The 24,555-nt window shown below is 39.0% G+C and overlaps 1 long non-coding RNA gene across 1 annotated transcript in view; it reads right to left on the bottom strand.

Moving 5' to 3' along the window:
- Positions 1-22,282: 22,282 nt before the first annotated feature.
- LOC108513642 (uncharacterized) overlaps positions 22,283-24,555 on the bottom strand; it is a 37,855-nt gene continuing 35,582 nt past the window's right edge. Inside the window, exon 3 of the long non-coding RNA XR_001880966.1 lies at positions 22,283-22,549. This is a non-coding gene — a long non-coding RNA (uncharacterized LOC108513642). The remainder of the gene's footprint in view (positions 22,550-24,555) is intronic.

Here is a 24,555-nt window from a genome sequence, read left to right as displayed (position 1 = left end):
GAATAATTAATAAGCCAGAAAATCCAGTTGCTCAGAAAATTACAGCATTTGGCACAGCACTGTACACATATGTACAGTAGGTACGATCTTTAGTAAAGGCTTGTACTTTTTTGGAATGACAGCATTCTTTTCTAAATCTGGAAGCAGTCTTCAAAGACAAGTTCGCTGATATCCATACAGAAACCAAAATACCTGGCTTCACCTCATTAACTGTTGCAAATCTTCTGATTGCAGTCCAAAGTTAGAATATAAGCAGGGTCTGCTTTGCTAATGACAGCCTTGGTTCTAAGCGCTGTTAATAGAATAGGTGATAGCAAAAGGTGTTTGTTTTAGCCATTTACAGTTTTACAACTGACTGCAGGGAGACTGGAATAAATAGCCATGCTCATGCTATGCCACCACCTATAGCAGAGTCCAGAAACCTCCACAAACACCTGAAATACATGAAAGAGGTCTTATTATTTAGTAGAAGCAAGGGGATAAGCCTGGGAATCAGTGTGACCCCTAACACAATAGCACAAGGTCAAGAGTCAATTTTGTCAGGGGTGGAGGGGAAACAAAATCTACCACGCATTTCTGAGGGCTTCTGAGGGCTGCTACCAGAGGAACACATCTGTATTTGAGCCTTCCATGTTTTAAGATCCTAAAATATTCCAGTGTGAAACATTTAAGGTCAATGTAATTGGCATATTCTTCTTGTGGGAGAAAACGGAAACTGTTTTAACCTTCCTTCAATTCTCACTCCATCTAAGAGGCAGCTTTCGTTAGCTGTAACTGCCTTCACCAACCCATTGATCATTTACAGTATTGTTTCTTTGCTTAAAATGTAGCTGAAATGAAGAAAAACTGTGGACAAGTTGAGTACGTTGAGTATGTGCCAAACTCTCAGAATCAGAGCTACAAGCCACATGTAACTACTTAAGTTTAAATTAATTAAAACAAATAAAATTTAAAATTTAGTTCCTTAGTTAAAAAACCCACATTTCAAGTGCTCAGTAGCCATGTGTGACTAGTGGCTTTTCCAGGAATGACCAGGACATAAACATTTCCATCACCATAAAAGTTCTATTGAATAGCATCAGAAAAGAAGATTCCACTACTAACAGGTTAAGGCCATGTATTACAGATACTAACTGCAAAAAAATTGCCACCTAATTGTGTTAGTGAATTTGAGTTAAACTTTTCTTTTCTTATATTGAGAATTATCCATGAGCAGGTTATTTAATTCACCTGCAACTTTCTTTTCCTTTTTTTATTTTTTTCCCGAGACAGAGTCTCGAGCTGTCGCCCAGGCTGGAGTGGAGTGGCACAATCTCAGCTCACTGCAACCTCCGCCTCCTGGGTTCACACAATTCTCCTGCCTCAGCATCCCAAGTAGCCGGGATTACAGGTGCCCAACACCACACCTGGCTAATTTTTAGTATTTTTAGTAGAGACGTGGTTTCACTGTTGGCCAGACTGGCCTCCAACTCCTGACCTCATGATCCGCCCTCCTTGGCCTCCTAAAGTGCTCGGATTATAGGTGTGAGCCACCGCGCCCGGCCTCACCTATAACTTTCTATCAGCAACAGGTAGCTTGAATTAAATTCAGCTGTATGTGACAAAAACACAATAGTGGCTTAAACACACCAAGTTTTCTATTATTTCCAAGTTCCAGAGATGAGCAGTCCAAAGCTGGTACAGTAACTTGATTAGTTCATCATGTAACCAGGATCATGTCCACTTACTGTTGTGTCACCTCTAAGGGATGAACTTCAGTAGCCTGGTCCAAGATGCTGTCTAGAGCTCTAGTCTTTATATCTACCTTCCAGCCAACTGGAAAGAGAAAGGGGAAGAACTCTAAGCCCTTTCCTGTCAGGATACTCCTTAAGTTGCAAATGACATTCCTGTTTACATTCTGTTGTCCAAAAGGTAAACACAAGGTTACTCTTAGCTGCAAGGGAAGCTGGGGAATGTGGTTTTTATTATGACTGCCATAAAATTAAGGGTTGTATTACTGTGGAAAGAAAAGAGAATGGCTATGGGAAAGTAACCAGGGGCTTCTGCCACTGGTGCTGAGAAATTGTAAAATAAGAGAGACAAAGCAGTTAAAGAGAATTAATTTTTCCAATTGCAAACAACACTTTCAAAAAGCTTCAGTAAGAATTTTAAATTATTGAGTAAATGAAAATCTCTGAGTTTTGGGGAATTTTCAGTGATCTGTATTTCTTTGGTGGCCACCTTAGTGCTATGATTTAAGGAAAGTCACTCCATTCCTAAGCCCTCCTTCAGAGTACCCAAAAGTCTTCTTTTCAGTTTTCACATGGCTTGACACACCATCTACTAGAGATTTATCTCAGTTAAAAGTCTTTACAAACTGTGAACATTCCTGGGGATGGTAAAATATCTGTTCATTCTCCATTTATTATTAATTAGTCAAATCCAGTTTTGATCTCCAAAATAGAAGGATTGACTGAGTTGGAGTTCTGTGGGGAATGAGGTGAACAAGAAATAAGTAACTAAAGTTTTGGATTACGAAGACATGAGAGGAAAAGCATTTCTGGGGTGTTTCTTAGAGTGGTCGAGGGTAGCTGAAGACCAGATTAAGATCATTAGAAATAGGAGAAGAGAAAGGAAGGTTGAGAAGAATGGAGGTGGGGAAGAGAGATTGAAGGGCACAAAGATGGAAGTGAGAGCTGAGAAAGCATCAAGGATGAATTTGACCATCTTGAAATTGTGCTCAGAGTTGACCATGAATGCTACAATATTTATGTGATCTCTTAGCAAAATATGCAAGAATAGAGCTTTTTTTCAATTAAGAAATTAAAAGGCATATAAGAAGTTAAAATGCAGTGCTCATCTAAACTGACAGTGTTTTGTGCACAATCAACAAAAGCAAAAGAAATTGCATTATCTGAACTAAAAAACCTGTCTCTTACTGTTTTGGGAATGTATTAAATTAATTCATTTTAATTTTAATTTAGCTGTCTTTTTAAAAACTTCTACCTAACAACAATAATAACAAAGATGATCGCATTAAACAAGTATACTTTGAGGAAGGCACCATACCAAGGGCTTTACATGTATTATTTCATTTAATGAGCACAGCATCTCTTTGAGGTAGATATTGTTATATCCCTTTTACAGAGAAGGGTACTGATGCTTAGGAAGATTGGGTGACTTGCCTTAGTTGTGGCAGAGCCAGGTTCCAGACCTATGAAGCCAAGCTCCAGATTCCTTGCTCTTAATCCCTATACTGACACTGCCTCCTGACTTGGTGTTGGGTAGAAATAGAAATGATTCACATTTAGATCAAAAGTGACACCTGAACAGACTATATAATTTAGATGCCTTTCTCCATAAGGCACTCTCCATGTGACTGACATCACTTCTGACTGCTTCAAATGTCCATTATGCGGATGACCTGCAACTTACTCCTAAAACCTTCTTCACTGTCTCTCCCTGGCTCCCTGCCTCACGCACCACCCCCCACCACCCTCACCACCACCTCCAGACAGCAGCCAAGGTGTTTTCTGTCAATTGTGTCACCTAGTGGTCAGAAGGTAGAACTCCTTTATTTGACTTCCCTTTTCTACACCCTATTCTTTATTCCTCTTCAAGGACTTTTTGGCAGAATCTATCTACCACTATTAAGTCATCACTCAGGGTTCATTCAATTTGCCCTTAATCTTTTTCACTTACATACACTCCTCTCCTTTAGCTCCCTTTCTCCTCATCCTCTCTCTTTGAAGGAGGATCTGTCTCCCTTCATCATTTATTTCACTAGCCAAAATGTTGACTCCAGTCATCAGAGAAGAGTGAGCTCTGAAGTCAGACAGAACTGAATTTTAATTCCAGAGCCATTGCATTAATTGTGAGATGTTGAGCAAATTGTATGGCCTTTCTAAATCTCAGTTTTCAAATCCATAAAATGGAGATAAATTTCCTACCTCACAGAGTTCTTATAGGAATGAGATGACTTAAGAAAAGCCTTAATTATCTAATTGCACATAATCAGTATTTAATGAATATCACTCATTTCCACACCATCATGAGTAATGCATAAAATAATCATGCTGCTGTATCAAGAAAAAGGAAAGCCATATTCTTGGGGACTAAATTTGTTCTACTTAAGAACCAGTGTCTATAATACTTAAAATCTTTTCAATAAGTTCCCATCAAAACCTCCAAAAGGGTCCATCTACTTGTTGATTTTCTCCTTGTTATAAATAGTATTTCTTCTTCATGATAGATAAATCAAATATTTATAAGATAGTCTGGGAATGTAATGTTAAATCAAGCTTAGCCTAAAGCTAAGCCTCCTTACATATTTCAAATTCGGCCTAAAGGTTTTGCTGTACATTGTGAACTATAGTAAGAGGAAGTATAAACCAACTGTAGCCTACACTGTGCCAATCACCACGTTTTGGCCAATCAACTGTAGTGAACTGTTTGAATGGTGTTCAAATAAGGCAAACGCCAAGCTGCAACCAATTTGGCTGTTTCTGTACCTCACTTCCATTTTCTGTACATCACTTTCCCTTTTCTGTCCATAAATCTTCTTCCCCTACGTAGCTGCGCTGGAGTCTCAGAGCCTACTCTGGCTCGAGAGGCTGCCTGATTCGCGAGTTGTTCATTGCTCAATTAAACTCCTTTAAATTTAATTCTGCTGAAGTTTTTCTTTTATCAGTAACCATTATTTACAAACACTACTTCTATGCAAAAGTGCATTCTAAATTCCAAAGAGCCATCAAGTAGGAATGTATTGTAGTTTTGTTTTGAAAATTATGAAAAGCTTTAAACTAAGCAAACCCAAAAGTAAAGACTCCATTTTACTTTTTTCATAATGGAGGTCAGGAATTCTCAATGGGTCAGCTGGCAAAATACAGTGGAATGTGTGCTGATACACTGGAGAAGAATGGGAAAATTCACCCTGCCCTGAGAAGCACTGATTATCCTCTTCAAGCATAGTTTGTTATCTGAGCTACACATGTGACACAAAACAAGAAGCATGTGAACTAGCATTTGACAATATATGCAGACTACTGGTTTATGTTATTTATCAAAGTATACCAAAGACAATGCAATAAAGTATCATTTTTTAAACAAATGATACTGGAACAAATGGACATCCATATACAAAAGACTGAATCTTGATTCATACTTCATACCATATGTATATAAAAACTCACCTAATATCAACCATAAACTTAAACGTAAAAACTAAGCTATAAACTTCTAAAAGAAGATACAGGAAATAATCTTGTGACCTTGGGTTAGGCAATGATTTCTAAGACATGACACAAAAGCATGGTACACAAAACAAAAGCTGATAAACTGAATTTTATCAAAATTTAAAACTTTTATTCATCAAAAACACTGTAAATAAAATGAAAGAACCAGCCACAGACTGGAAAAAACGTATTTCCAAAACACATATCTGAAAGAGAGCTTGAATCCAAAATATGTGAATTCTCAAAATTTAATAATAAAAGTATATAAAATGGGCAAAAGATTCAAACACTTTACCAAAGGAGATATACAAATGTCAAATAAACACATTAAAAGACGTTAAACATCATTAGTCATTCAGTAAATGCAAATTAAAACGATGATGAGACACCAGTATGTATCTATTAGATTGGCAAGCAACAAAGATGAAAATATCAAGTGCTGACATAGATGCTACGCAATTTGAATTTTACACATTTCTCCTAGAAATGAAAAATGGTTTAGCCACTTTGGAAAAGAATGTAGAAGTTTCTTTTTTTTTAATTATACTTTAAGTTCTAGGGTACATGTGCACAAGGTGCAGGTTTGATACATAGGCATGCATGTGCCATGTTGGTTTGCTGCACCCATCAACTCCTCACTTACATTAGATATTTCTCCTAATTCTTTCCCTCCCCCAGGCCCCTACTCCACAATAGGCCCCAGTGTGTAATGTTCCCTGCCCTGTGTCCAAGTGATCTCATTCTTCATTACTGCCTCATTTCAGAGCCTGTTATTGGTCTATTCAGAGATTCAACTTCTTCTGGGTTTAGTCTTGGGAGTGTGTATGTGTCCAGGAATTTATCCATTTCTTCTAGATTTTCTAGTTCATTTGCATAGAAGTGTTCATAGTATTCTCTGATGGTAGTTTGCATTTCTGTGGTATTGGTGGTGACATTCCCATAATCATTTTTTATTGTATGTATTTGATTATTCTCTTGTTTATTCTTTATTAGTCTTGCTAGCAGTCTATCGATTTTGTTGATCTTTTTAAAAAACCAGCTCCTGAATTTATTGATTTTTTGAAGAACTTGTGTCTCTATCTCTTTCACTTCTGCTCTGATCTTAGTTATTTCTTGCCTTCTGCTAGCTTTTGAATTTATTTGCTCTTGCTTCTCTAGTTCTTTTAATTGTGATGTTAGGGTGTCAATTTTAGATCTTTCCTGCTTTCTCTTGTGGGCAGTTAGTGCTATACATTTCCCTCTGCACACTGCTTTAGCTGTGTCCCAGAGATTCTGGTATCTTTGTTCTCATTGGTTTCAAAGAGCATCTTTATTTCTGCCTTCATTTCGTTATTTACCCAGTAGTCATTCAGGAGCAAGTTGTTCAGTTTCCATGTAGTTATGCAGTTTTGAGTGAGTTTCTTAGTCCTGAATTCTAATTTGATTGCACTGTGGTCTGAGAGACAGTTTGTTGTGATTTGTGTTCTTTTACATTTGCTGAGGAGTGCTTTACTTCCTATTATGTGGTCAATTTTAGAATAAGTGCAATGTGCTGAGAGGAATATATATTCTATTGATTTGGGGTGGAGAGTTCTGTAGATGTCTATTATGTCTGCTTGTTGCAGAGCTGAGTTCAGGTCCTGGATATCCTTGTTAACCTTCTGTCTTGTTGATCTGTCTAATATTGACAGTGGGGTGTTAACGTCTCCCATTATTATTGTGTGGGAGTCTAAGTCTCTTTGTAGGTCTCCAAGGACTTGCTTTATGAATCTGGATGCTTCTGTATTGGGTGTATATATAGGATAGTCATCTCTTCTTGTTGAATTGATCCCTTTACCATTATGTAATGTCCTCTGTGTCTTTTGATCTTTGTTGGTTTAAAGTCTGTTTTATCAGAGACTGGGATTGCAACCCCTGCTTTTTCCTTTGCTTTCCATTTGCTTTGCAGATCTTCCTCCATCCCTTTATCTTGAGCCTATGTGCATCTTTGCATGTGAGATGGGTCTCCTGAATACAGCACACTGATGGGTCTTGACTCTTTATACAATTTGCCAGTCTGTCTTTTAATTGGGGCATTTAGCCTATTTACATTTAAGATTAATATTGTTATGTGTGAATTTGATCCTGTCAGTATGATGTTCGCTGGTTAATTTGCTCGTTACTTGATGTAGTTTCTTCACAGTGTCAATGGTCTTTACAATTTGGCCTGTTTTTGCAGTTGCTGGTACCAGTTGTTTATTTCCACGTTCAGTGCTTTCTTCAGGAGCTCTTGTAAGGGAGGTCTGGTGGTGACAAAATCTCTCAGCATTTGCTTGTCTGTAAAGGACTTTATTTCTCCTTCACTTATGAAGCTCACTTATGAAGTCTGGATATGAAATTCTGGGTTGAAAATTCTTTAAGAATGTTGAATATTGGCCCCCACTCTCTTCTGGCTTGTAGGGTTTCTGCCAAGAGATCTGCTGTTAATCAGATGGGCTTCCCTTTGTGGGTAGCTCGACCTTTCTCTCTGGCTGCCCTTAACACTTTTTCCTTCATTTCAACCTTCCTGAATTTGACAACTATGTGTCTTGGGGTTGTTCTTCTCGAGGAGTATATTTGTGGTATTCTCTGTTTTTCCTGAATTTGAATGTTGGCCTGCTTTGCTAGGTTGGGGAAGTTCTGCTGGATAATATCCTGAAGGGTGTTTTCCAACTTGGTTCCTTCTCCCCATCACTTTCAGGTACACCAAACAAATGTAGATTTGGTGTTTTCACATAGTCCCATATTTCTTGGAGGCTTTGTTCATTTCTTTTTACTCTTTTTTCTCTAACCTTGTCTTCTCCCTTTATTTCATTAATTTGCTCTTCAATCACTGATACCCTTTCTTCCATTTGATCAAATTGGCTATTGAAGCATGTGCATGCATCACAAAGTTCTCATGCCATGGTTTTCAGCTCCATCAGGTCATTTAAGGTCTTCTCTACACTGTTTATTCTACTTAGCCATTCATCTAAGCTTTTTTCAAGGTTTTTAGCTTCCTTGCAATGGGTTTCAATGTCCTCCTTTAGCTCGGAGAAGTTTGTTATTACCGACATTCTGAAGCCTACTTCTGCCAACTCATCAAAGTCATTCTCCATCCAGCTTTGTTCTGTTGCTGGAGAGGAGCTGCAATCCTTTGGAGGAGAAGAGGTGCTCTGAATTTTGGAATTTTCAGCTTTTCTGCTCTGGTTTCTCCCTATCATTGTGATTTTATCTACCTTTGGTCTTTGATGTTGGTGACCTACAGATGGGGTTTTGGTGTAGATGACCTTTTTGTTGATGTTGATGCCATTCCTTTCTGTTTGTTAGTTTTCCTTCTAACAGTCAGGTCCCTCAGCTGCAGGACTGTTGGAGTTTGCTGGAGTTCCACTCCAGACCATGTTTGCCTGGGTATCACCAGCAGAGGCTGCAGAACAGCAAATATTGCAGAACAGTAAATATTGCTGCCTGATCCTTTCTCTGGAAGCTTTGTCCCAGAGGGGCAGCTGCCTATATGAGGTGTCTGTCAGCCCCTATTGGGAAGTGTCTCCCAGTTAGGCTACAAGGGGGTCAGGGACCCACTTGAGGAGGCAGTCTGTCTGTTCTCAGAGCTCAAACGCCATGCTGGGAGAACCACTGCTCTCTTCAGAGCTGTCAGATAAAGATGTCGGATACAGCAGACAACTTCTACAGGGCATAGTTTGTTCAGCTTTGCCCTGCCCACAGAGGTGGAGCCTAGAGGCAGTAGGCCTTGTTGAGCTGCAGCAGCCTCCACCCAGTTCAAGCTTCCTGGTTGCTTTGTTTACCTACTCAAGCCTCAGCAATGGTGGACACCACTTCCCCCAGCCAAGCTGCTGCCTGGCAGATCAATCTCAGACTGCTGCACTAGCAGTGAGCAAGGCTCATTGGGCCTGGGACTCACCGAGCCAGGCACAGGAGAGAATCACCTTGTCTGCTGGTTTGTAAGACTTTGAGAAAAGCTCAGTATTTGAACGGGAGTGTCTCATTTTTCCAGGCAGACTGTCACAGCTTCCCTTGGCTAGGAAAGGGAAATCTCCCAACCCTTTGCACTTCCCAGGTGAAACGACACCCCGTGCTGCTTCAGCTCACCCTCCGTGAGCTGTACCCACTGTCCAACCAGTCCCAATGAGATGAAACTGGTACCTCAGTTGGAAATGCAGAAATCGCTCATCTTCTGAGTCAGTCATGCTGGGAGCTGCAGACTGGAGCTGTTTCTATTCAACCATCTTGGAACACCCCCGAAGTTCCTTAAGAATTATACTTACACCAACCACATGACCCATCAAAACCCTTCCTAGGTACAAAATAAAGAAAACATATGTTCAAACAAAAATATGAATGAAAATGTTTATAGTGGCTTTAGTCATAATCTCCAAAACTGGAAAAAATTCATATACATGTCATTTAACTGGTGATTGGGCAAACAAATTGATGGGGCTTGAGACACACCACTGTAAAATATGACTGTAGGAGACTGGAATATGCCACCCCAAAATATGACTATTTTGCATACTGATTACTTTGAACTGGTTATTTAGAGAAACTGCAGGCACAGAATTAGCTCTGAAAAGTTGCCCTTTTGTCAAAGAAATTTGCATCTATAAAGAAAACCTCCATTGGTAAGGCTGTCTCCCTCTCTGCATCAGGAAGACAAGGATAGTCACAGGCAATGTATCACTAAACAAATTATTAGTTACTTATAGGTAATGGAGAAGGTATAGACTTTAATCTGCATAACAAATCTTACTTTTGTTTTATGGTTTTTTTTTGTTTTGTTTTGTTTTTTTGCCATCTTTCTTCATTTCAGAGAGCAGAGGATTTAAGCCTGAAGTCTAAAACCTTTTTGACATCTACTCTAGAGATTTACTCATTTCTCTAGATTTTCTCTTACGCATGTATAAAATATCCATGCAAATAAACTTGTTTTTCTCTTGTTAATCTAATTTTATTAAAGGAAGGTCCAGTTAAGAACTACAAAGGGGTAGAAAAAAAATTATTATCCATTTAGCCACTCTCTATTTTGATTGAAGAATTTATTCCATTTACATTTAAAGTAATTATTGTTAGGTAACGGCTTACTATTGTCATTTTGTTCATTGTTTTCTGAGTTTTTTGTAGTTTGTTTGTTCCTTTCTTCCTTTCTTGCTGACTTCCTCTGTGATTTGATTTTATATAGTGGCTTTCATTCCTTTCTCTTTCTCTTTTGTGTATCTACCATAGGTTTATGTTTGTAGTTACCATGGGGGCTTACATAGGACATCTTATAGTTGAAACAGTCTATTTTTAGGCGATAAAACTTAGATCATGTAGAAAACTCTACATTTTACTCCCCCCAAACATTTTATGTTTTGATGTCACAATTTACATCTTTTTATATTGTGTATCCATTAATAAAGTGTTTCAGCTATTGTCATTTTTAATATCTTTTCTTTGAACCTTTATACTAGAGTTAAGTGATTCATATGCCATCACTATAGTAACATTAACAATAGTTATTATTGGGTGTTCAGATTATACATCATTTTTTCTGTATTGCTATTTGCTAATTATCCTACAATGGGCATATGGAATAAGAACAAAGTTACCAACTCCTTTTTATCAACATCACCAGTTTTGATGTATAAATAAAAGTCTTAGAGCAAGAAGGTATCTTAGATCATCTCATCCAATAGATTTAACAGATGACTAAAACAAAGCCAATGCATTTAGTGACTTCTCCAAGGTACACAGGGAAGCAATTAGAATAATTAAAGGGAATACAAGCTTATTATGAAAACGCTTTTACATAGCAAGGACTAGAAAGAATCAATAAATAAAATAAAAAGATATTAATGTTTTAAATTACATTCATTTTATTTCCAGGCTGATAATAGAGATAAATTTGTAGAAAAGATGTTATCTAGCCATGAGTATACCTTCTGCTTCTTGTCTTCCTCCTCCCACAGTGGTAAATTAGATGGACATGAAGCTGTGCCTACACATTACATCTTAGCAAAAAATTATCAGAACAAGAAATCAACATATATTCTGTAGTCTTGAGAAAGGGAATTTCCATTCTTTTGCAAATGTTAAAATCATACTAAAACAATTTTGAAAGCACTTTGTAAAACTTTAATCCATGGCATTCTAATAATTCAATGTGCATTGAGAAGTAATTTTTAAATGATTTGTACTTATCATCCTTAAGTCCCACACAGATGAAGTAAAGAAAATCCAAATCGAACAAGTGTGACTATTTGTATTACAGCATCTACACCAGTAGATGAAAGAGATTTCTTGACCCAAGGAACATTAGAGTTGTTAGGAAATCTAAAAGATCCACTCATCAATCTCCTATATATTGCTTCATTTAAAAATTTCCAAAGGAAATTAAGTGTTTTGTCTTAAGTCTCATATCACATAGGGCCACTCAACAGAAAGCTCCTGATCCCCATCTAGGGCTCCTCCTAGTGTACCTTGGAAGAGGAAGAAGCCACAAGATAGAATGGAAAAACAGGTTTTGCTGTAGAGGGCCAAATAGTACTCTCTACCTTTGTATGTACTAGTTAAAAACCATGGTTATTTTTTATCAGGTGTTAACGTTACCCAACTTGGCTTGTAAAAAATCACAGCAGATGATGTTTCTTTTTGGTGGGGAGGAGGGGTATGTCTCAGTGTAAATTTGATAAAGTATTTTTCACTACCAAGTAAACACTGCTTTACTTTTGATATATTCTAGAAATACTAGCGTTGATAAATGATACTGCTGTGCTTGGAGCCACTCTGTAGCAATATTTGCAGCCAATAAGCTGGTTCATATACTAAGTGGAATGGGAGTGGGAAAAGGAGAGACATACAACTAATTCAAACTCTCAAGTGTATCAAGAATCTACTGGAATTTATTAGAGTCAAGAAGTTGCCTGAAAGATCCATTTAAGGTTATTCTGAAGAAAGATGGAGCATAGATACCCATGCCTCAGAGACTGTTCTTGAACTGGATCAGCATAATTCAGTGCCATCTCAAGATACGCAGCATAATTTTTTAATAAAAATAAATTTCTGATGCAGAAGTAATTGGTTCCAACTGCCTTTTAACAAGAAAGTTATTTAGAAAAGTATTTAGAAAGAAGAAAATAAAAATAACCTATAATCTCACCACACCAAGACAACAATGGCTAAAATTTTGGTATATTTCCTTCCAGAATTTTTTCTGTGTGTGTGCAGGTATATATTTGTGTGTGAATTTGCAAACATTTACTTAAATACAACATTAATACATAATCCTATTTTATAATTACCTTTTTTCATGTCAGCAAACACAAATTTTCATCATTTTTAATGTTGAAGAAACCTCTGCAGATGGCTATTTAATCTGATAACAAATTTTATAAATCAAAAAATTACCTAATAACTGATTTACATTATTAGTTGCTTGATAACTATTTCCTTTACATAAATATCTGAAAGTGAAATAACTAAATAAAAGTATACGTGCCTTTTAAAAATCATTGTCTATATGAAAAACTACCCTTAAGAAAGATTATGCCAACCTATGCTATCATTGGCAATAGAAGAAACTGTCAGCTTCCCTACTCCCTTGTCAAGATTAATTATTATTATTTATTTTAGAGATGGGGTCTCACTATATTGCCCAGGGTGAAGTGCAATGGCTACGCCCAGACATGATCATAGCTCACTGCAGCCTTGAACTCTCAGGCTCAAATGATCTTCCCACCTTAGCCTCCTGCGTAGCTGAAACTGCAGGAATGCACCAACGTGCCTGGTTTAGATATTATTTTTTAAAATAAATAGTTTTCATTCTGAGAGTGAGAAATTGGTATGGTTTTTATTTGTGTTTTAATTATTAGTGAGATTGAACATTTATTATATATTTATTGATTACTGGGTTTTTTTTTTTCTTTGCAACTTGACTTTGCCCAATTTTCTATGTGGGCATTGTTATTGTATGTTTAAGAACTTTTCTTCACAATAAGATATACACAGGAATTCTGATAGGTACTAGAATAATGGCAATGCTTAAATGTAAATTCGTGCATCCCTTCTCCCGAAATCACAAGATCAAAAAGAATAAACCATACATGACCCATAAGACAGAATACTCCAAACTTAAAATTATTTATAAGTAGAGGAAAAAATACTATATTCCAACAGAGTTATTATTAGATTTCTGCTGCCACTACAAGACAATTGATGTAAGGAATAGTGGGAGGGCAGTCCTAAGATACTCCATGGAAAAGAGAAAAGACAAGTGGAGATCATAGGTAAGTCACAGACAAAATCACTCCCCAAAAGAGAAGGTCCAGTGCTGTATTAGTCTGTGCTCACACTACTATGAAGAAATAACCAAGACTGGGTAATTTAGAAAGAAAACAGGTTTAAATTACTCACATTTTTGCATGGCTAGGGAGGCCTCAGGAAACTTTCAATCATTGCAGAAGAGGAAGCAAACACATACTTTTTCACATAGCGGCAGGAGAGAGAAGTGCAGAGCAAAGGGAGGAAAATCCCCTGATAAAGCCATCAGATCTCATGAGAACTCACTCACTATCACAAGAACAGCATGGGAGAACTGCCACCATGATCTAATCACCTCCCATGAGGTCCCTCCCCCAACACATGGGGATTACAATTCAGATTACAAGTCAAGATGAGATTTGGGTGTGGACACAGAGCCAGACCATATCATTCTGCCCTTAATCCCTTCCAAATCTTGTCTTTCTCACATTTCAAAACACAATTATGCCTTCTCAACAGTTCCCCAAAGTCTTAACTCATTTCAGCATTAACCCAAAAGTCCAAGTCCATAGCCTCATCTGAGAAAAGGCAAGTCCCTTCCACCTATGATCCTGTAAAATCAAAAGCAGGTTAGTTATTTCCTATTAATAGATACAGTGGGGGTACAGGCATTGGGTAACTACACCCATTCCAAATGGGAAAAATTGGCCAAAACAAAGGGGCTACCAGCCCCATGCAAGTCTAAAATCCAGTGAGGTAGTAATTAAGTCTTAAAGCTCTGAAATAATTTCCTTTGACTCCATGTCTCACATCCAGGTCATGCTGATGCAAGAGGTAGGCTCCCATAGCCTTCAGCAGCTCCAGTCCCATGGCTTTGCAGGGTACAATTCCCCTCCTGGCTGCTTCCATGGGTTGCTGTTGAGTGTCTGCAACTTTTCCAGGTGTATGGTGCAAGCTGTTGGTGAATCTACCATTCTGGAGTCTGGAGGATAGTGGCCCTCTTCTGACAGCTCCACTAGGCAATGCCCTAGTGTGGACTCTGTGGGGGCTCCAATCCCATATTTCCCTTCCGCATTGCCCTAGCAGAGGTTCTCTATGAGGGTACTGCCCCTGCAGCAGACTTGTACTTGGACATCCAGGCATTTCCATACATCATGTGAAATCCAGGTGGAGGTTCCCAAACCTCAATTCTTATCTTCTAAACACCTGCAGGACCAATACCATGTGGAAGCTGCCAAGGCTTGGGGCTTACACCCTCTGAAGCCACAGCCTAATCTGTAGTTTGGCTGCTTTTAGCCACAGCTGGAGTAGCTGGGAGGCAGGGCACCAAGTTCCAAGGCTGCACTCAGCAGTGGGGCACTGGACCTGGCCCATGAAACCATTTTTCCCTCCTAGGCCTCCAGGCCTGTGATGGGAGGGGCTGTCGTGACATGCCCTGGAGACATTTTCCCCATTGCCTTGGTGATTAACATCTGGCTTCTCATTACTTATGCAAATGTCTGCAGCTGGCTTGAATTTCTCCCCAGAAAATGGGTTTTTCTCTATCACATCATCGGGCTGCAAATTTTCCAAGCTTATACACTCTGCTTCCTCTTGAACACTTTGTTGCTTAGAAATTTTTTCCACCAGATACCCTAAATTGTCTCTCTCAAGCTCAAAGTTCTACACATCTCTAAGCCAGGGGCAAAATGCTGCCAGTCTCTTTGCTAAAGCATAGCCAGAATCACCTTTATTCTAGTTCCCAACAAGTTTCTCATCTCCATCTGAGACCACCTCAGCCTGGGCTTCATTGTCCGTATCACTATCAGCATTTTAGTCAAAGCCATTCAACAAGTCTGTAGGAAGTTCCAAACTTTCCACATCTTCCTGTCTTCTGAGCTCTCCAAGTCTCTAGGAAGTTCCAAACTTTCCCACATTTTCCTATCTTCTTCTGAGTCCTCCAAAGTGTTCCAATCTCTGCCTGTTACCCAGTTCCAAAGTTGCTTCCACATTTTTGGGTGTCTTTATAGCAGCACCCCACTCTCTACAGTACCAATTTACTGTGTTAGTCCATTCTCATGCTGCTATGAAGAAACACCCCAAAGTGGGTAATTTATAAAGGAAAGAGGTTAATTGATTCATAGTTCTGCATGGCTGGGGAAGCCTCAGGAAACTTACAATCATGGCAGAGGGGAAGCAAACACATCCTTCTTCACATGGTGGCAGGAGAGAGAAGTTCAGAGCAAAGTCCGGGAAACCCCCTTATAAAACCATCAGATCTCCTGAGAACTCACCATCATGAGAAGAGCATGGGGGATCCACCCTTATGATCTAATCCCCTCTCCCGACATGCAGGGATATCAATTCAGATTACAAGTCAAGATGAGGTTTGGGTGGGGATACAGAACCAAACCCTATCAAATACTAAGAACTAAAATGATAAAGACAAGTCTGAAACTTTGTACATCACAGCGCTAGTTACAGGGGATTTAGTAAAACTGGACATGGCAGTCTTGAAGACAAAAAAACTTCTGGAAGATTAAAAAGATAAATCGAGAGAGGGAAGTGTTCTGAGATGTGGAGGTGAAAGAAAAGACGTAAGAGGGGAAAAGTAGTGATTCTGCACAAATAAAAGAGAATCAGAAGATATGCCAACAGCTCCAGTTCCCAACCACCACAAAGATGCCATTCATTAAAAAACTGCATTTTACTATACTGTCAGAAGAGAATGATTTTAAACCAGGAACCTCTATAAAATACCTAAAATTAGTAGAAATCAGAACACCTCTATTCAAAGCCACTAAAATTTTTAAAAAATGCAAATAAACATATTTCACCTGATAAATCTTCCCAAAAAACTCCAAATCTGAAGAAAATTGTAACACAACACTCCAAATAAAACTAAATACCCTCAAACATTTATTTGGAGTATTAAAAAACACGTAACATTAGAAATTCAAAACTGTGAATGGAAATTGTACAAAAAGAGGAAGAAAGAGACGAGATTTAATTTAATGCAAGAAAAAAGTTGAAAATAAAAAAACTAATCAGAAATGGAGAATAAATTACAAGCCGCCCAAAGGAAAGTATTTTCAGATGCAGAAAGGCAGGAAAACAGAAAGATCATAAAAATCAGATAATAAAGAAGTAAAAATGGGTCAAAGAGAAAGTGGTTGAAATAGAAGACTGGCAAGTAAGAGCCAGGAAAACTGGAGTCCCTGAAGAAGAAATACAACACTTTATGAAAAGAAGAGAAAATATAAGCAGACATTAAAAAGCCCATTGTGGACCTGGGAAAATTGATTTAGAATGGTTAACTCTGAGAATGACTGTCTTTATTTTGAGGAGAGTAAACACAATTAACATGACTCAACAACTACAAGAAAAATGCTTGAACACATGTACCAGGAGATAAGAGTGTTCCCAGCAACATAGTCTCAACTGGTAGAATGTTCAGCAATAGAAGAGATAAATATATTGTTGCATATTCAGACAATGGACTACTCTACAGTAGTGAAAAATGAATAAGCCATAGCTACCCGCATGAACATAAATACATCTCAAATCAATGCCAAGCAGAATAAGCAAGTCTCAGAGGAATATGTTCAATATTATCTTGCATATTTAAAAGTCATAAATAGGTAAAATTGAATAATATACTGCTTAGGGATGATAAATAGGCAATAAAACTCTGAAGAGAAGCAAGAGAATGACTAACACAAAGTTGAGAACCATGGTTACCTCTTGGTGGAGAGAGTGGAAGATGTTTTTGGTGAGGGACACAAAATATATGTCTAATTACCAGTAATATTTTATGTCTTAAGCTAGGTGTTGGATATTCCACTGTTTAAATTATACATACACTTTAAACAGTTGTATTTATGATACATTTCACCATTAAAATTCCACAGGAAATCATTGTAGTGGAAACGGCATTTTGTGCTACCTTCTTCTGGGATGCTAGGCAAATAAAATTTGAACATTTAAACTAGTATCTCTTGGAAATCAAAAACAAAGCAGGCAGGCTGCATGCCTCAGATTTCTGAAGGTGGGTAAGTGATTTTGCTTGTGCTATCTACTTTGGTTGTTTAAATGACTGATCTTCTCTATCTGCCCACGAGAAATTCATTTATGAAGCCAGAAGGCCCGAGCTACATTTAACTAATAAGGTATCTGTGTGTCTCATCTTCTCTTTCCTTGACTTTTTGTTGCAATTTCACAACTCCTGGGAGGACAGCTTTCCACTGGCACCTGTGTGTACCAGCATAAGTAATGCATTTTAGGGGAGGATTAATTTATATCATACTCTAAACCAGCTGGGCCAACTGTCTGATTTACAGATCTGTGAGCAGGCTCCTAAATAACTCCACCAAGCAGAAGAGTGTGTGTGTGTGTGTGTGTGTGTGTGTGTGTGTGTGTGTGTGTGTGTGTGAATGTGTGTGTGTTACCTATCAATAGACAATAGGCAAGTCATAGACAGTGATGAAACATGAAGATAAATATGTAAGCAAATGAGAAAGAATATTTTGATGGGATTTTTAACGTGCATGCTCATATGAACTCTAAGTATAAACAATCTAACCCCAATTCTTTCACCTCAGCTGTTCTTAACATTTTTTTAACTCATGTAAATTCTATCTTTATGTTTTAAATGTATATTTCTTCAGACTGGTTCTTTTAATAGCAGTCACCTCCTTATACAATTATGTATCTGTACCATAAAATTCCTGTAGTCAGAGACTATGTTGTTGTATCTATAACGGCTTTCCCTTGCAACACACAGTGCAGGCTGCCTCTCCCCTAGAGTAAATTGCGTCTCATCTCCCAGCCTGTCAAAACACAGGACCTCTGAGTTCTAATGCTTCTGTAGGAAGTATATATCTGCTGGTTATACCTATTGCACTCCCTTCCCGCTTTGCCACCAGAATCTATTTTTGTTATGGGGAACTGATTTCTCCTGGTCCCGGTGAGGCTGACCCACCCTTATTGACCACAGGACCAGGCACATGATCCAGCCCTAGCCAATCAGACTCTTCCATGACCTGGCCACAGTGATGGGCTCAGCCATGGGAAATAATCATTGCAAACCAAGCTGATCATATTCCTCCCTGAGATTAAACTGCAAAACCTATCAAAAAAGACTTTCTTCTCACCCTAGACTTTCTACACAGATACAATATGAGTCTGCCTTTGAGTAGCCCACTTGTTCATCACCTGACGATCAAGTTACCAAGAGATATAAAGCAAGATTGGCCGTAACAGTGTGATAGGAGCCCTTAGATCCAGCAAGCCTGAGGCAGGCCTCTACCCCATGCCTATTCCACCATAGGAGTAAAAAAATCATTCCTTTTATTCCTAAGGGATCTAAATTTTATTTGTTTCTACATAAAAAACTACTATAGCACAGTGATGCTAAAGGCCATTGGATGCAGCATGACATAGTGGAAGGTTTGTGGAATGCAAGATACTGACTTCACAGGGACAAGAACAATGATACTTTGTCGCAGAGAAAATGAAATCTGCAGCAATCTGGGTGCCCAGACACTGATGTGGGTGTACAGCAGACCTATCCTGAATGAGGCAAGGATAGCCAGATTTAAAAATTGTACTTCTCAGTCTCTTCCATTTAAGAATTCTTTCAATATTTGCACACATAATATCTTCACTGCCAAATCAATAAAATATCATTTTGATATGGACCTGTGTTGAGAATTTTCTGTTTCTCATGCGGCGTTCTTTGAACTGGTCAGTGGCTCCACCCTGGAAAGGAGAAACCCAAATAGAGAATATGGGCCCTTCTGCTCTCCTCCATGTTTTCTGAAGAGAATAGAAAACAGCTTCACCTAAGGAATGAAAACTTAAAATGCCTCAGAGCTCACTGAGATGCAAAGAGAGAGGATGGAAAGATATTAAGTTTGGCCATGACTTTCAATTAATGTAATCCAGATGTCAGTCTACAATCTAGATACAATTATCTTGAAACCACTATTCCACCATTTGAAGAAATGTCCAGATTTCCGTGAATTCCTGGGTTTCTTATGTTCTCACAGTCACCTGAAGAACTCCTTCTGGTTTTGGATCATTTTCTCATCTTCCAATCCAGAAAGGGAAATCAGCTACCTTTCATTATTTCCATACCAAACAAGCAACAGCAGAAATGCTGACAAAAAGCTTTGTGTGGGTGTGTTTCAATCCATAAACATAAAATGTACATCATTGTTCTTCAAAGTCCTGCATCACTCCACAGAGCTGTTTACCCTTCCCCCACCTCTCACCCCATCTCCTCAACCCACAGCCCTATTCTGTTCAAGAGCAGAGCCAGCCATCTATCTCTCTGCTTGCCCTTGCTACAGTTAACCCAACTTCTCAGTGTTTACCCCTGAGAGTTTAGCAAATGTTCTCCTACACAAAGCAACCATGAATAATTTTGGCTTTGGGTGTTAGGATAATAAGGTTATCACCATGATACATTAATAACCAAACAGAATGGAAGTATACCCAGAGGAGTGCATTTTCTCTGTGTCCCTGAGTTTGCAGGAGAGGCCAAGGGCTCATGGGATAAGCTAGACCCTCTGCTCTGAGGACTCAAATCTACAGAGTGTGTACCAGAAAAGGTCCAAAAAAAGGAGTCCCCAGGCAATGGTCCCTGGGGATGGTGCTAGACGCCCCTGACACTCAAAGACAGAAAGAGAGCCTGCTCTTTGCTGGGGGCTAAGAGTGATACTTAAGTTTCCAAGACTGAAACTGTCTTCCTATGCAATTTGCAGGTCTAGGCATGTTGATCCTGTTTTCTACTCATTGAATCTTTTCCTAAAACATCATTTGGAGCTGATGATGGCAGGGAAGGAGGAGGGATAGCTTAAGTTTAACCTGTGCTTAGATATGCTTTTAAAAAGGTGTTACTGGATATGCTTTTTAAATGCCTTAGCTACAGCAGATCTTATCTTACCCATATGCCAATGATGGGAAAAGAAAAAAAATCGTATATGCCAATGAAAGCTATCTCAGCCCCTTCTTGGTCTCATTCTGTCTTACGTGGGTTAAATATTCAGTCAATTCAAAGTTAGAAATCTGAAGCAAGGCTGATTATTTCTTCTTGGGATATCTTTCTTTATTCTTTCTCTCTCAAGATGGTGTCTGTGAAGGAGAAGTTGCATGGCTGTGTAGAGAACTGGAAGGAAGGACCTCAAGGGTTGAAATGGAGTGGCTCATCTTGGCACTGGAGGTACAGTTGTCCCCTAATGGTTCTTGAGACATAACCATGATACCCTTTACTGAAGCCCTTGGTCCCTGTCTCAGACTCCAAGTGGAAATCTCTGCTATTTACAATCTCTCCTAATCCTGGCTCTTCGGTTCTCAAGACCTTTGTGTCTCACCAAGACAGGCAAGAACATGGAGGTCCCTTTCATGTCATTTCCATACTGTAAGACACAGAAAACTAAGGGGCCCTGTCTCATCAAGTTTCTTTATAAAACCCCAAGCAGCAATTTTCTAGCTGCAGATGGCTGTACTGAGTTGAAAGTCTCAGCAAGACCATCTCACTGAATTCTGAAAAGGAAGTAAGAAACAAAATTCTTCTGTGTCAACCCTATCCTCAGTTTATCTGGAGTTTTTGCCTCTTTTTGCCACACTTCCCTTCCCACGCCCAACCCTGGCTGAGGCAAAGAGGAATGTAGTGGTGGGTCCAAGACAATTCGCTCCTGGAAACTGATAATCCATTCCCCTTTGACATCTTTTGTTGAAAATCTACCATGTACCAGGTACGCTTCTAGGCTTTGAAGATACAATAGCAAACAAAATGATTTCAGTCCCCTGAAGTTTACATTCTCTTCATGGTGGAGAGTGAAGAGCCAATATATACAAAATACAGGCCATGGTCAGTTTAACACAAGTATCAAGAAGAAAAAATGAAGCAGAAAGGTGTCTAGAATGTGAAAGAGGTAGATTTCAGCCAGTGGATCACATATAATTAAACTGGAGATGACTCAGCTATTCTCCAGCTAATATTTATACTACAAAGATGACTATAGATGCCTCAGAGAGAGAGAGAGAGAGAGAGAGAGAGAGAGATGTTGTGGGGGAGAGCGGGAATGATGACGGGGTGAAGGATCCAAACACTGGAGACCTAAGAAACTCGCCCTTCTAGAGAAGAAAAATGTTGAAGGGGTGGCTCCCAGATTTTGCAGCAGATACAATTAGTACACATCTCATGAAAAGAAAAGGGGAGAGGGGAGAGAAGAATGCCTCTGAAGTTACCAACCCAATCAGTCATCTGTTTATAGAAGGCAAAGAAGGAGCACAGCTGTTGGAGACAGCGACTGCAGTTCTCCTGACCCAGCTGTGGAGCCGTTGGACAGGCAGTGTTCTGGGTGTGTGGGACCGGCATCTTCAAGCAACCCACCCCCTAGCAGACGTGCCTTGAGAAAACAAATTCCTCCCAATCCTGATTCAAACCAGTGCCAGGCTGGTCACCAGCTGGAGGGCTTAATCACTGGGGGCAGGCATTGCTAAAGAACCAGGAAATGTTTAAAAACCGGAAGTGATCTCAGAAACGATCCAGCCCAAATACCTCATTTCAAATATATCTCTCTGGGAACACATGGGAGAGATAAGGGAGGAAGGTAGTCTTGGGAAGGATGGAAAAAAGAGGAGGTGTTAGTACTCAGACTTTCTTTAAAAACTAAAATTTATTTCAATAGCTTTTGTGGTACAAGTGGTTTTCTGTTACATGAATAAATTGTATACTGGTGAAGTCTGAGATTTTAGTGAACACATCACCCAAGCAGTGTACATTATAACCAGTATGTAGATTTTTATCACTCACCCCCACCCACCCCTGCCTTCTGAGTCTCCAATGTCCATTATATCATTCTGCATGCCTTTGTGTACCAGTAGCTTAGCTCCTATTAATAAGTGAGAACATACAGTATTTTATTTTCTATTCCTGACTTACTTGCTGAGAAAAATAGCCTCTGGCTCCATCCAAGTTGCTGCAAAAGACGTCAGTTCATTCTTTTTTATGGCTGAGTAGTATTCCATGGTATATATATACCACATTTTCTTTGTTTGCTCGTCCATTGATGGGTACTTTGGTTGGTTCCATATCTTTGCAATTGTGAGTTGTGCTGCAATAAACATACACATACGGGTTTTTTAATGTAATTACTCCTTTTACTTTGGGCAGATACTCAGTAGTGGGATTGCTATGTCAAGTAGTAATCTACTTTTAGTTCTTTAAGAAATCTCCATACTGTTTTCTGTAGAGGTTGTACTAATTTATATTCCCACCAAGTGTTCAGTATTGAAGGATGAACAGCAGTTTGCCAGACAAACGAGGAGGAAATAGGCAGGAGGAAACATTATCACAATAAACGCACCAAAACATCATCTCCCTGGATTTGCCCTGGCCAGCCTACCAGACCCCTGAGTCTGTCAACCTATCCTGGGGATGCCAAAGGAGGGCTCATGGTTCCTGCATGCCAGTCTTTTGGCTCTGCAGTGGTCATCCCTGCTATGCTGCATAAACAGGACAACACATCAACAGAAAATGATGACATTTATCAACAATGTTAGATGACATAAGAAGAGTGGTCATTCCATGACTCAACCCCAAGTGAGCAGTGAAAACTTCAGAGAAAAAAGAAGTTATGTGGTTTCTCCAACCTCCTTTGCTCCAATCTTGGTAAAGGGGCCCTCCATTCCCTGCCCCTATAAGCCAGCTCACCAGAACCAGGGAGGGAATAGATACAAGTTTCTTCACCACCTCTTAGAGCCCTTCTTGCCAGCCCTTCTTGACAGCCAGGAATGATCTTCATCAAGACAGGTACAACTTTTCAATGACCGGCAGCAGCCGGTCTGCCATATTGATAAACAGGAGCTACTATATTAATTTAATTCTAAATTGCTATAAATTTCCCAGTGTGAGGCTTTTAAAGGGATGGAGGAAGCAGCAAGAATAAGTAAATGCCTAAAGACATAGAACTATAAACCAAAAAATATGGATTCCAGTAACAACCCTGGACAAACTGGGTGACCATAAGCAACTCCTCCACCCTCTCTGATGCTTTGTGTGCACATCTGTAAAATGAGGAGGTTAGCAGATAACCTCTGAGGCCCCACCAGGTCCGACACTGAGTGGTTTCATGTTCACACTGCAAAAACACTGAAAGTACCAACATCTTTTTTGGCCACAAACTCCTGAACTTTGGATTTAATTGCCATTTAATTCGTATTATTTTGTGTGATGCCACACCCCTGGAATGTCACATAGTAAGCATCTGAAATGATTGGCCCTACTTATTCCTGTGTATCAACCCTTAGGACAAACAAATCCCATAGCAACAACACACACATTCAAAACAGTTTTGATCTTTTTTCAGAAAATATTCTAAGCACACAATGTAAGTATAATGCTCTTACCATGTTACCCTTAATTGAAGAACCTATCATAATTCGAACTAGCAAGATACTTTAAAATAGATATTTAGGTTCGGATTTGACTCAAAATGACTGGCTCTCATGATTGACCTTGACTACAAAGGGAGATAACTGGTAAGATGTACGTGTTTTGGGGTCCCCTCTATGTGCTTTTACACATTTTTTTTTCTCTTTGATGATTTAAACCACATGTCAAGATATTTAAAGGATTATTTTATCAGGAATTCTCCAGTGTGAAATAAATACCAGGGAAGAGCCCACAGGTTTATGCAAGATGTATATACACACACACACGTGTACAGACACACACACAGCCTCACAGTCGGGTGTAAATCATCCCTTGTCCTCCAGCAGCCGGTCTGCCATATTGATAAACAGGAGCTACTATATTAATTTAATTCTAAATTGCTGAAACATAGTTTGGGTGCAATATAAATTTGGTAGAAAAATGGAATGTGTTAAGCCTTTAACAAATGAAGGTTTAATGACTATTTGTGAAAAAAAATCAATAATGGGAAACAAAAACTTACAAGATTTGACAAAGTTATCCTCTAAGTTGGCAAAGCCTGAAAAATATTTAAGGGAGGCAATGTCATATCATACTTCAAATAATGCCCTTGAAAAGCATTTCTGTGACAGACTCTGCCAACATACTAATGGAGCTCTTGCAACTGAATGAGTTCCGCATAGTGAC

The sequence above is a fragment of the Rhinopithecus bieti genome, unplaced genomic scaffold (assembly GCF_001698545.2).
Source record: "Rhinopithecus bieti isolate Rb0 unplaced genomic scaffold, ASM169854v2 scaffold_29928, whole genome shotgun sequence".
Taxonomy (NCBI): Eukaryota; Metazoa; Chordata; class Mammalia; order Primates; family Cercopithecidae; genus Rhinopithecus; species Rhinopithecus bieti.
The sequence above is the reverse complement of the archived record's forward strand: the minus strand, read 5'-3'. Positions and strand labels throughout refer to the sequence as shown.